The sequence below is a fragment of the Mustela putorius genome, unplaced genomic scaffold, assembly GCF_011764305.1.
Source record: "Mustela putorius furo isolate JIRA1106 unplaced genomic scaffold, ASM1176430v1.1 tig00000480_pilon_pilon_pilon, whole genome shotgun sequence".
Lineage (NCBI taxonomy): Eukaryota > Metazoa > Chordata > Mammalia > Carnivora > Mustelidae > Mustela > Mustela putorius.
Genome location: NW_025421397.1, coordinates 5,569,995 through 5,583,376, shown reverse-complemented (window position 1 = coordinate 5,583,376; position 13,382 = coordinate 5,569,995). Strand labels below are relative to the sequence as shown.

At 33.2% G+C, this 13,382-nt stretch overlaps 1 protein-coding gene across 1 annotated transcript in view; it reads right to left on the bottom strand.

Moving 5' to 3' along the window:
* The window catches only part of KLHL1 (kelch like family member 1), a 393,181-nt gene that overhangs the window by 226,607 nt on the left and 153,192 nt on the right, over positions 1-13,382 (bottom strand). The window lies entirely within an intron of this gene.

Here is a 13,382-nt window from a genome sequence, read left to right as displayed (position 1 = left end):
TCAAAAAGTCAAAGTGTACACCTTATATATATGCAGTTTATTGTATATCAATTATTCATCAATAAAGCTTTTAAAAAGAATACTTAAATGTCAGCAAAGATGAGTTGGGTGGACTAGTACCTTTATTTTCCGAAGGCTTTAATTAAAACTTTACTAGAAAAATCACAAAGATAGTACATTATAACTTAAGGAAATTGTGTGCTTTTTTTTTTTTTTACAATTAACAATATATAGAACATATTATAGTTATGGCAAGTTCATATATGCTATGAAATTTCATATATGCCCTATATTTCAAATGCTACCGCTTAAAATGCTTGACAACATATTGTCAAAATAATCTTATAAATGTAAACGTAACATGTAAAATGGTTTGTGGGTATGTGTGCATGCTAGTACATTTATCTTTCCAGATCAACACTTGGAAAGTGATTCAGAGATGTTAGATCTGGGTAATAAGCCAGAGGATATGCAAGTTATTTGTCTGTAAAAACAAAGGGTCCAAGTTCAAATACTGAATCTAGCATTATACATCATAATAATTTAGATCATATTTTAGCAGGCACTTCCTCTTGGAAATGGAGAAAATTTTTGAATTTTCACAGGATATCTATAGACTAATTTTTTCAAGTTACCTATGGTAACTCTGGATGCCAATCTGGAAGATACAAGCCTTGTTTGTTTCAGAGTTAAAATACTCTATTTTTTTCAACTTGGAATATATTCAATGAAAAGACCCTTTGTAAAAAGTCAGAAGGCATATTAGTGAGTGTTAAGCTTGAGTTCATACAAACTGAGATACATCATGATGATATTTTTCTTTATATATATATATATAATAACATATTTTATATATATATATATATATATATATAATTTTTTTCTATGTATATAGAACCTGGCTATTTCTTTGACAGTCTTTTATGGTAAAAAGGCAAAAATCTACCAAACATTTGATTTAAAATTGAACCTAAAGAAATGAAATCTTGCCATTTGCGACAACATGGATGGAACTAGAGCGTATCATGCTTAGCGAAATAAGTCAAGCGGAGAAAGACAACTATCATATGATCTCCCTGATATGAGGAAGTGGTGATGCAACATGGGGGCTTAAGTGGGTACGAGAAGAATAAATGAAAGAAGATGGGATTGGGAGGGAGACAAACCATAAGTGACTCTTAATCTCACAAAACAAATTGAGGGTTGCTGGGGGGAGGGGGTTTGGGAGAAAGGGGTGGTATTATGGACATTGGGGAGGGTATGTGTTTTTGTGAGTGCTGTGAAGTGTGTAAACCTGGTGATTCACAGACCTGTACCCCTGGGGATAAAAATATATGTTTATAAAAAATAAAAATTATATTAGAAAAAAAAAATTGAACCTAAAAAGAAAACATGAATACTCTTAAAGAAAAAAATATTTATACACATTCATTCAAAGTTAACTTTTAAGGCATAATATTCACAAATGTTAGATGTATGAGCAGAGTAAGTCTACATATTTTTACTTTGGATTCCATAGAAAATTAGCTTAAACATATGAGATACCTACATGAAACTTCAGATAGCTAAGGAGCCTGTGACTAGAATAACTGAAAGCCCTGAGAATATTTTCTTAAATAATAAGGAAATAGCTATAGGTATACCCTCTTTTGACAAGTGCAGAAGATAGTTGTCTCCAGAAAAAAAAAAAAAAATTGAAAGACTCAACACATCATCAGAAAGCAACCATCTTCTCAAATGCCTTATCGTTTCCCTCATAGCTGCCATAATTTCAAGCTTCGCATTCAGACAGGAAAACATCACTGAAAGAGAAACTATTCCTTCCTCCATGTCTCCCTTGAATCAGTGAAGAAATCTTTACTAAAGTTTCTCAGAAATATTTCTTCTATGTTGCTTTGACAAAAAACTGTATCATACTCAATAGTTACCAATGGGCTAAAACCCCAATAATGGATTTGACCCTATATGAATTAGATTGATAGAATTAGATAGAATTAGACTCAACTTTGGGAATTGAAAGGGAATGCCTTTTGAATATGGTACTTCCAAGTACATGCTACATGTGTGTACAGTCCCACTGTAAGTAAATGCTAATGCTACTGAGTATTCCAAATATGTAGTAGACTTGAAGTGATTTTATAGAAGCTATGCTTAAATTTACACTGTATTGAAATGAAAATAGGATGCGGAGGAAAAAGTGAAGATAATAGAAGAATGTGAATTTATGTTGTAATTTTAATGGAAAAGTGGTATCCTATTACCAACTGTACTGTATAACTATATTTTACTATTAAAATCACATTTAAAAATGCATTTTACTAGATAATTATAAGCATTGCCTATAAAATCCATAAAGTAAATCAAATTATCTATCTATATATCTATCTATCCATCTATCATCTATTTATCTCTACCTTCAATGGAAAGAAAGAGAAATAATATCATTACCCCACTAGAATTGAAATAATATTAAAAATTAATATTTAAGTACATAGAATTTTTAAAAATAAACTTCTTTAAAAATATTTTAGATTTGTAGAAAACTTGAATAGATAGTACTGAGGCTTCTTGTATATATATATATGTATATATATATAAAACCCATTTCCCTAGTTATTAACATTTTACATTAGTATGATACAAATGTTAAATTAATGAACATATTATTATTAATTAAATCCATACTTTACTCTCATTTACTGATTTATTTATTTTTTTATCTATTCCCCTTTTTTTGTTTCAGGATCTCATGCAGGATACTATATTTCATTTAGTCTTTGTCTTCTTAGGGTCCTCTTCATTGGATAATTTCTCAGACTTTTCTTGTTTTTGATGACTGACAGTTCTGAGGAGTTATGATTAAGTATTTTGTTTTTGTTTTTGTTTTTTTAAGAATTTATTTATTTAACAGGCAGAGCTCACAAGTAGGCAGAGAGGCAGGCAGAGAGGCAGGCAGAGAGAGAGGGGGAAGCAGGCTCCCTGTTGAGGAGAGAGCCATATTCGGGGCTCCATCCCAAGACCCTGAGATCATGACCTGAGGCGAAGGCAGAGGCTTAACCACTGAGCCACCCAGGCACCTCTGGTTAAGTATTTTGTAGGATATCCCTCAATTGAGATTAATCTAATTATGATTACACTGGAATATGGGTTTTGGTCTCATCACATCATATCAAGAGTACATACTCATGTGGGAAACAAAAGCAGAAGAAAAATTATTAAATTTCCTTACTACCTACAGCCCATTGACAAGTCCTTGAAATAGGCAGAGTGACATTTCTCTAGGGACTCAGATGACTTGATGTTGACAGACTGCTTAGGGCAAAAGGCAATCCTAGCCAGACCTCTCATCCCCACCCTAGGATCCTATAGTCTACTTTAACATATACAATTTTTTTTGGAAACTTCAGTTATCTCTACTCCCAAGATACATGTTGGCAATCATCCCCGAACCATATGGCCCACCGATATACATCTGAAGGGTCTGGTGACTAAGGTTTTATTAGATGGTAATAAATGACCCTTTCCCAACAATAGCTAGCCCCCTCAAGGTCCTGAAATCCTTGCTTCTGAAATTGCTTTGAGACTTATGCTATCCCTAACCCCAGCCCAACTTGAAAGTATGTAATGGGCCACTCCTCATGACCCCAGGCAGCTCTTTCTGCCCACAGGTCCTGTCCCTGAGCTTTAATAAAATCACCTTTTTGCACCTAAGATGTCTCAAGAATTCTTTCTTGGTCATCAACTTCCAAAACTAACATCTTTCCTGCATCACATACACTCAACATGCTTATCATTGGTGATGTTAACTTTGATCACTAGAGGCGTCTTTTAGGCAACCAACTTGAAAAATGAAAATTGAGTTAGTTAAAGGGTCCACAGTGACCTCAGGTTGAATACAGGCAGGCCTATTAGGTAACCACCTCAAAACATCTATAAGTCCTACATGAACAATGAATAACTTATACCCAGACACAGATACCAAAAAGGAAATTTCCATATGTTCCCATACCTCTTCACCTTTCCTTTTTTAACTACAATCCCAACCACTGCCTCCAGGCAGAAAGTTGCTTCCTTGCAACTTCCTTGCAATTCTGCCTGCTGCTCCCTTACAGTATATTCAGTAAACTTCTTCTTTAAAAAAAATAAATTATTATTATTATTATTTAGTAAATGTCTATCTCTTTTGTTCTGTGTTGGGTGAATTCTTTCACCACCTGTGCCTCTGGCCTCCACACAATCAGGTCACCCAACAGTAGAGGTAGTGTTTGTCAGGTTTTTCCACTGTAAAATGATCCTTTTGTCTCCGTTTCCTTACTATGATTTCTGGGAGGAGGACGCTATGCATAACGACACTTAACGAATGGGCCATCATGCTCTATTTCCTTGAGGAAAAATTAATTACATAAATGATGTGAAGTTCTTCATAAGAGGCTTGTATTTTCCCCTTTATTTCTTTACTTAATAATTTATTTATAGCAACAAATTCCTGCATTTTTTGAGTGTTTTGAAAAAGGCAGGAGAGTTAAGAAAGTTTTGGTTTACATCATTTCATTATTTTTAGTAGGCTTACATGTCTTTTTAACAGTTACCAAAAGAAAGTGATTTTTACTGCACTTTGGACTTTTGCTATCATTAAATTATTCCTTATTCTAGTATGCACCACATTATTGACTTCCTTGTCTCTCTCTCCACCTCTCATCTGGAAGAAAATCCTGGTTGCAAACTAGCTTTAGAAAACAGAATGACAGGCTATGCCTGGAAAATCCTATCAACTTAGAGCTTATTAATAAACAATGTCTTTTATGGATTCCAGCTATAAGAAAAACATGCTTTGTGTTTTTCAAGCACTAAATATATCTCAGAGTTTAAGGGCTCACTTTTAGAAAAGTCAGGGAAATACCTATGCAAGGGCCAGTGAAAAGGTAGTTGTGATCATAAAACCCATGATTTTTCTAATTCTACCTGCACACCTTTTTCTTTAAAAAGCCCAGTGGGTAGCAGGTTAGAACTAAAAATTTCAGTAGTTCTCATTTACCTAAATTGTTTTAAATCTAGTATTCTCACATATCTATCATTTGGAAAAGAACACGAAATAGTCTTGACTTTTTCTGAATAATCCCTTGACCCACATCCATACATAGGCATTCAATTTACTTGACTTTAACCATCAAGTGGACCCCTTATTTTCAGTATATCATAGCTTATAACTCTGTCCTTAATAAACTACATAGACTTTTTTCTACTTGCTATACTTGCACTACTTGCTATAGTGTTTAGTGTAACCCAGGCTACCACTCAATACTCAAGGAAATTTTGATTGTGAGGGGAAAAAAATAAGCATCAACTCATAGTTACACAAGTTATCCAAACTTCTACTGTAAGTAACATAATTGGTCAACCGATGAATCAAACATACTACACATATGCTCATTTGGCCATTACAGAATTTAATATTTTAGAATATCTTTAGGTGAAACACATTCTTTTGAGTTCAGCATCAGTAACAACAATCGCTCTCTCTAAGAGAGAAGGAGAGAGAGAGTGGAGGTGGGGATGGGTGGAGAGGCAAAGACACACAGAGAATCTTAAGCAGGCTCCACCCACCATGCAGACGCCAACCTCATGACCCTGAGATCATGACCTGAGTCAAAATCAAGAGTCTGGCACTTAACTGACTGAGCCATCCAGGTGCCCCAGTATTAATCTCTTTAAATTAAAAGTACCTTCAACCTAACTGAGATTTATCCCTGGATTTTAATATCTTCCTGTTTGATGTATGAAATGATTAGTAATCTCTGTGTCTGGGCAGTATCATTTGAACCCGAATCAGCCAACAGAAGAAACAGTTTTATAATTCATTACTATATCCACTTTTGGCATATTAGTGAAGGTGTCTGAAGTACATAATACAGAGTTTTATAAATATCCAAATATTCAAAAATATTCTTCTCAGATTTCACTATTAGAAACCTATGTATGTTGAGGAAAATCCTTGTTTTTATTTATAACTGATTATGCTTCTTTCTCTACCTTGGTGCCTGAGAAGCTAAAACAAATTAGTATGTAATTTCTATGACTACAAACAGAATCTTAAGACTCTTACGACTCTTAGCGTATAAATCATACCAGGGGTGTTGTTGATTTGCATATGAATGCTTATTTCAGGTCTTTTTTCTTTGAATTTCAAAGCCTTATACATACATCACAGATTCTGAGCCACAAAATTAAGACCAAATCAGTCTTGTGGCTTCTGTAAATGACTTTTTAGATTTGCTCTTCCTTTATTTTTCTACTTCGGTGGGTAAAACAGAGGGGAGATTGAAAGGTAAGTATAAGAAAATACACCTTCTCACTGGACAGATGTTACAGTAACATTATGGAAAAGAATGTTCTTATAGAACTAGGTTGAATTGAAGTTATCTACAAAGTTGCTCCGTCTTAGGATGCTTAAAGATTTTATGCACTAACTTGGCTGGCTGTGACGTGGAAATAAAGGCTACAGTTTTGATATGTTATCATCTGGCAATCTGCCCAGATCAAGAGTTCTAGCATTCTACCTGTGCAGGAGGCCATATTCCCAATTTCCTCCGTTCTGCCAGGCTTCTGAGTTGCCAGATGTTTTTATGTTTGTTTGTTTAACAGATAATTTTCTTTGGAGCAGTATCCTGGCTTTCAAAATATGCTTAATATGTTATCTTATTCTTTTTCTGCCGTCATTTAGATCATTTTCAGAGATTAACCACTTTCATTTTCTGATTATAAGCATTCATATTTTTCTTGAAATCCTCACATCTAACAGCACCTAATCATAATCAGTATTTCTTAGCCTCAAAATAGTTACAAAGTGTTATTGGAGGAATATATAGTTAACTCTCTAATACATGTCAAAAAACTACCCTATACATTATTGACCACTTATTTCCCTCCTGAATATATTTTACTTTGGAGCCATTTTGAGCCAGTTTGTGACATGGCAAATTTAAATAAAATACATATGAAAAATGAGGCTTGTGCTTGAGTTCCTACATATATTTTCTTCGACTTGATAAGTAAAATAATAATTTGTCAAAAAATTTTAAAATGCCCTATTAAAATACCCATTTATCAGAAAGTACACTATATGGTCCGGGAAAACACATGAAAATAATTAATGACATATAATTCAAAGTATTGTTTACATTTTGACATGAATGAATCAGAAATAAACATGTTATATATTAAAGTGATTTTGATAATTCTTCTCACAAGACTGAACTTCCATTACTAGTCTAGATTTTTTATAGATATTTTATTCTGCAGTACCTCACCCCCCACTCCCCACTGTGCACACACACGCACACACACACACACACACACACACACACATGTTCCTAAACAACATCTCCAGAGAAGAAGAAAAGACCTGGCAGACACAAGCATCAGACTTGCACGAATGTCATTTAGTGGAATATTTTCTCTGGCAAAAGGAGTTCAAGAGGACTACAACAGGGCTATAATGTGTCTAAGAAAGCTCAAGCACACAATCTAAATGAGTCAAGAGATCAAGGTATTCCCTTCTGATGTGTTTTCAGCATACCATTCACTTCTGGCTGAAATGTTTTCCCTGTTGGGTAACCCTTAGTGTCCTTTATGGGAGGTAGACAAAGCATTTAAAAACAAAATTCTTAAGAGTTCTTTTTATGAATTTCATGTCTCCACATGAAGGGGAAGTCTCGCCTGAATGAAGGTGATAACCAGACAAAATGATGATTCCTGGAAGTCTTTAAAGGGGGTGACTGGAGTTGTTTTATTTGCTTGTTTTTGCTTGTTTATTGTTTTTAGTTGTTTTTTTTCCACCACATACTTCTGCAGAAAGAATCCCCACTATCCAATTTCAAATGCAAAGTATTGAGAATAATCAAAACACAACTCAAGTATATTTTTAAGGATATGTATTGTTCAGAAACCTATGTGGGGTTGTTGCTGCATTGTTCCCAACTGCATGAAAGTTATGAGAAGTAATACAGATGTGTGTAAAACATCCTGAAAATGTTACATGTTAAACATGTAGGGTTTTTTAATCATTCTTCTTATTTACATAATAATAACAAAACAAAATCAGACTTACATTTGCAAAGTTATGAAATTGTGAATGTCCCAGCCTTAGGATGATCAGTGGTATACTGCTAGGATCAATCACAATTCTCCATTTGTAGCATCTACATACTTTCTTCAGTTTATTCATGATTTTGTGGAAAAGGAAATTAATTGTAAGAAGAAATTATATTTGATGGCAGTTGGTACTAGGAAATTGGAACTAGTAAAATGGAAAGCAATAAAATGGAAGTAGTAACATAAATACATATAGGCAGCATTCCCTCTCTTGTTAATCAGACAGAACATTGAATACCTTCAGATCTAGCAGAAAAGACATTGGAATGCCTGTGGGAAAACTGGACTATGCTCCCACGTCCATGGAATTTTGTTGTCCTCTATAGCAAGGTATTTTCATTTTTGTAACTGACAGTAAGAGTTGACTACTTGCTCATCTCATCTTGTTACTGGGTGGAATGAGATAAGATATGCTAAAATAATGAAGACAATAGGTGATAAAAATAATTAAAATATATAAGGCAGTAAAAATCACTAAAAATGTATACCAAATTATATATAGATGAGAGTTCATACTATAATACTAGCACAAATAATAAATCAGATTTAAAATTAATAACGGTCGACAAAGTGATGATTCACTCCCCAGTTTTATCTCCAGTTTCATTTTTTATATGGATTCTACAAAGGATTTGATGGAACTTGTAAAAACACCCATTACAAATAATCATCACAATTGAGTGTTTATAACATTCTAAGCAGTATGCTAAACCCACATAATTTTATTAGCTCATGTACTTAGACATTATTATTTTCCTTTCTTAGAGTTGAGTAATATGAAGACTCTATAAAGTTAAGTAAGTTGACCAAGACCTCTAAGTAAAACTGGGGGAGCTCAAAGGATATAGTTAAAATACTTGAGAAGTAAGAAGTAAGAACATGCCAATTAGAATAAATGCCCAACAGTCTGAACGAATACTGGGCTGAATCATCTCAGTGAGTTTTGGTTGAATGTTAGTCCTGGTGAAGGCCAAGAAAAACCCCACAGGTCTCAGATGTTGAATTCTACATACTACCCCGCAAGTACAACAGGAACAAGTGTGCTGATATTTTGGGATTAGAGTGAAGGTGAAGTGACCCCGAAAAATATAGTCAAAAGGAGATTAATGCAAAAAATACACAGCGTGTATTCTGCACACATGCATGGTGACACAGGAGTCAGTACCTGCCTTCCGAGGATCCAAAGCAAAACGTAGGACAAAAAGGACATGCAAACAGTTTCTCTATACAATTCCTAGTACCCAAAGGAAAAATGTCAACAATTACAAGATTGTGAGTAACAATAAAATAAAATCCAAGCAGATTTTTTAAGAAAACAAAGTTGATTATAAGATGAGATCTGGGAGATTTTCCTTACTTGGTGACCCAGAAAGTAAATGTGAATTACAGAGCAGAAGAGACATAACTTTTCCACTATCGCTAGTAAATATTAAGTTTCATATACCAATTTCTTTCTCAATCTGTTTATGAAATTCCATAGCATGAAGCCAAGATGCAGTTTAGTAACAACAAAATGTTATAAAATATTCAGAAAATGTACATAATTTTTATTATCTATTTTGATACAAAAATTTCTCCAAATTAGCTTGTATCATTCATCACACACACACACACACACACACACACACAAGCAAATAAAGGTTCTTGGGATAATGAAAAGGCAGAAATAGGATGATAATATATAACTGATTTATTTTTATTATTTTTACTTTTTTTCTTCCTGAATAGATTATGTCAGCATCCTATGGAAATTACTAAATCAATATTTTAAATTAATGCATAAAATAATAATAGATAAAGCCAGTCTTTAAAGTCACAATTTCTTAAATTGAGAATAGAAATTTTCCAACTAGTGAAAGTTCTAACTTTAAAACTAATATTCTGCTAATGTGCTTGCATAATTCATGCCACTTGAATTAAACCAGTAATAAAAATGAAACAATAATTTACGTTTAATTACAATAAAAAATTCTGAGGGGAGTTTAGAATATTCAGTCCAGGCTGACTATATTGATGTATGCTTTTTTAATATCAAAGCAGAACATTAAACATCTCGTCTCCTGTATGTGTGTATTTATTTTGTTCAAATGTTTGGCAGTAAGCAGAAGCTATCTTAACATTTGTTAGCATGTACTAAGATTTTAATTAACTTCAGTGGCACATAAACCTTTCTTTTTTTAATAAGGAAGTTAACTCTTCAGTATGATTAAATGTTTGCCATTTGGCAGTTTAATTTTCTACCTTTCTTCTTAATACCACTGCTAGATGGACAGCTTCCTTTATTTAAACTGTGTCCTTATCAGTTCTCTACAGGACCTGACACTTTGCTAGTAACCCTGCAGTCCCATCTCCCACATTTGTTAGAACTCTATTTCCTTACGCATCAATGAACACAGTATATTTTCAAGTATGTCTGGATAGTAGGGACTATATAAAAGAGAAACCAGAAGGAAATTTCAATCAACCTGAAAGAATGCTAAAATATAGTGAACTCCAGAGCATCCTTTTCAAATATATTAAATTTCCTCTTTTATTTTCACTATAGGATCATCAGTTTGGGGCCAGAATGCAAATATTGAAATATGTATAAATATTATACATGTAAAATATATGTGTATGTGTGTGTGTGTGGTATGTTTATGTATATCTACATATATGTATTCATTTAAATACACACACACAACCAATGTAATGGCCTTCAACATTTGCTTTATACCATTCTGTAAGGAAGAAATATTAGACTGTCTATCAAATATATGTTTATATGAAAAGAATACAGCAAAAGCTAGTTATTTTATACCCTAAACTTGAAAGTCCCATAAAGACAGAAAATGTGTGTAATTAAGTAAATTGTCTTCCAAAGACTATCGGGCACAGCACATAGTAGGCATCTAGTAACACTTGAAAGTTGTTCAGTGCATTTACAGGACAAGGACTATTAGGCATTAATGTGCTTAAGTTGATAGGTACTATTGCCTTGTGCAGGGAACTAGCAGTAAGACTGGGAAGAAACATGATCCAAAGCTGCAGTAAGCCACTGTACAGTAATGTGGTTGTCAATTTAAGCTACCCAAACTATTTTGGTCACAAGCTGCTCCAAGGAACTCCAGCATAACTGATAACTTTACAAAGGACATTGATTCAGTAGAGAAAATGCCATTAAATGTGTGTTCTGATGTTTCATTCTAGTATTAGATTCAGTGTCTTACTATTGATCTTTGTCAGGTTACTTTATTTCATTGATGGACTGCCTGAAGAACTTCAGAGGTTCTTAAAGCTGGAAAAAAATCTGTCCCCTCACATTAATTCAAAAGAGACCAACAAAGTTCTGATTTGTCTTAGAAGATTTTTCAATGCTTATTTGAAATACCAAATATGCACTTCTTACAAAAGACAGTTTTGGTGCCTCTGCTTTGCCTCACATACTTAGCCATGAAAAAAATGTTCATCAATAAAATTTATAATGTAAGGGATGGAATTTCTATAGTTCTATACATCTCTAAGTTTCTATATAATATGAAAGTAGAATGAGATAAACTATAAACATATATATTTTTTAAATTTTCTTCTTTGATTCTGTGCTTGTAAATATGTTCTGTGGAATCACTCCAGAACAGCCTTGACTTCATAGTTCAAATCACAGGCTTTATTACAGATTCAACAATTACTATCTCAGGTTTCTTTTCTAGAAATTAGAATAGAAATTCTGTAAAATTACAGAACAGAAGCTCCATTACATGTAGGAAAATACCCAAAAAGCTGTTTTTAAGTATTTGCACTATAATAACTGAGAAAGTCATAAAGTGAAAAGTGGTACACAGATCTTACTGCTTTTGAAAACAGAAGTAAAGAGCTTTTTCACTATGCCCTGTTCTAATAATTTCATTCATTATCAAATTCGTTTAAAGGTTTATGTTATATTAACCTGTATCCATCCAGTCTTAATTTGTATTTTATCTTCTAGTCCCTAGTGTGACTCTTTTCATGCAGTATGTTTAAATATTGTTAGCTGGATTATGGTTTCATTTTGAAAACTGATACACAATATTGTAATTATGTATCTTTTGGATTATAACTAAGAATTCAAACTTTAAATGTAAGTCACCAGTTATAAAAGGAGATGATTTTATGACAGGCACTATTGATTTTGCCCTTTTTGCTCTCTATGAATAGTTAAGATCATACTCAGATTTCTTGGTTGAAAACCATTAAAAAATCCAATAGAAAGTTTTAAAAAGAAATTTTGAAACCATTTAAACAGCTAAGTAAGAACTTAGGAAATTGATATGAACCTCATATTAGATATACAATTATTTCTAACATTAGTGTAAATTTTCATTTCTTTTCCATTCCTGAACTATGACAATGTGTGAAAAAAAATGACCTAAAGGAGCTAATTTTGATACTGTAATAATTAGACATCATTTTTATTGCTGTATTTTAATCCTTTATGCCACTAGAACGGTTTAATTTTGTCAACATGAAAACCTTACTGTTTTTTTTATCCTATTTTATATAGCGCTAGTATTAACTTTTTTATTGTTATATGTTTCCTTTAAAAATATTCATATTACCCTTGAGCTATTACCATCACCGCAGTCACCTCCTTTGTACCTAGGTCCGTCTTCCTAGCTACCAGAAAAATAAATCTGTAGCTACTTGCCTTCATTCTTACTGAAGCTCTATCAGGCCCCTGGTCCCACTTTATTCAAATTTGCTAGAGTAGGAGGAAAGAGCTGTAGACAGGGAAGATGTCTCCCATGACTTACCATGTGCAAATTTTACTACCTGAAATTCTTTAAGGGATAATTCCTCATTCTTCAAATCAACGATTATTAAACCCTATAATCACTGAAGCTTATCTTAGTCAAGAATTTATTGCAAGCTACTTTACGCTTTCATTTTCCCCCCTTAATTTCTACATTAATGAATAAATTAGCTACATATGGTTCTTTCAAACCTTCCAGACTTTCCAGATCTCATGGAAATTTTAATCTGTTTAAATTATTTTAAAGCAATCTTATGGATCTCTACTGAATACTTTACTTCTACAGCTAATAGTTAACTATCAATGCTTTACAGAGTTGATCTTCCTTAATTTCTCCAAAGCCTCTCAAACCTAAAAATTTAAGAAAATATTATCAAATAGCTGACCTTTTAAGTGTCTTTACTGCTCATTCATTTTTTCCCTCTTCTGTGATGCATTCTTTTTAACCTACTACCAAGAAAAG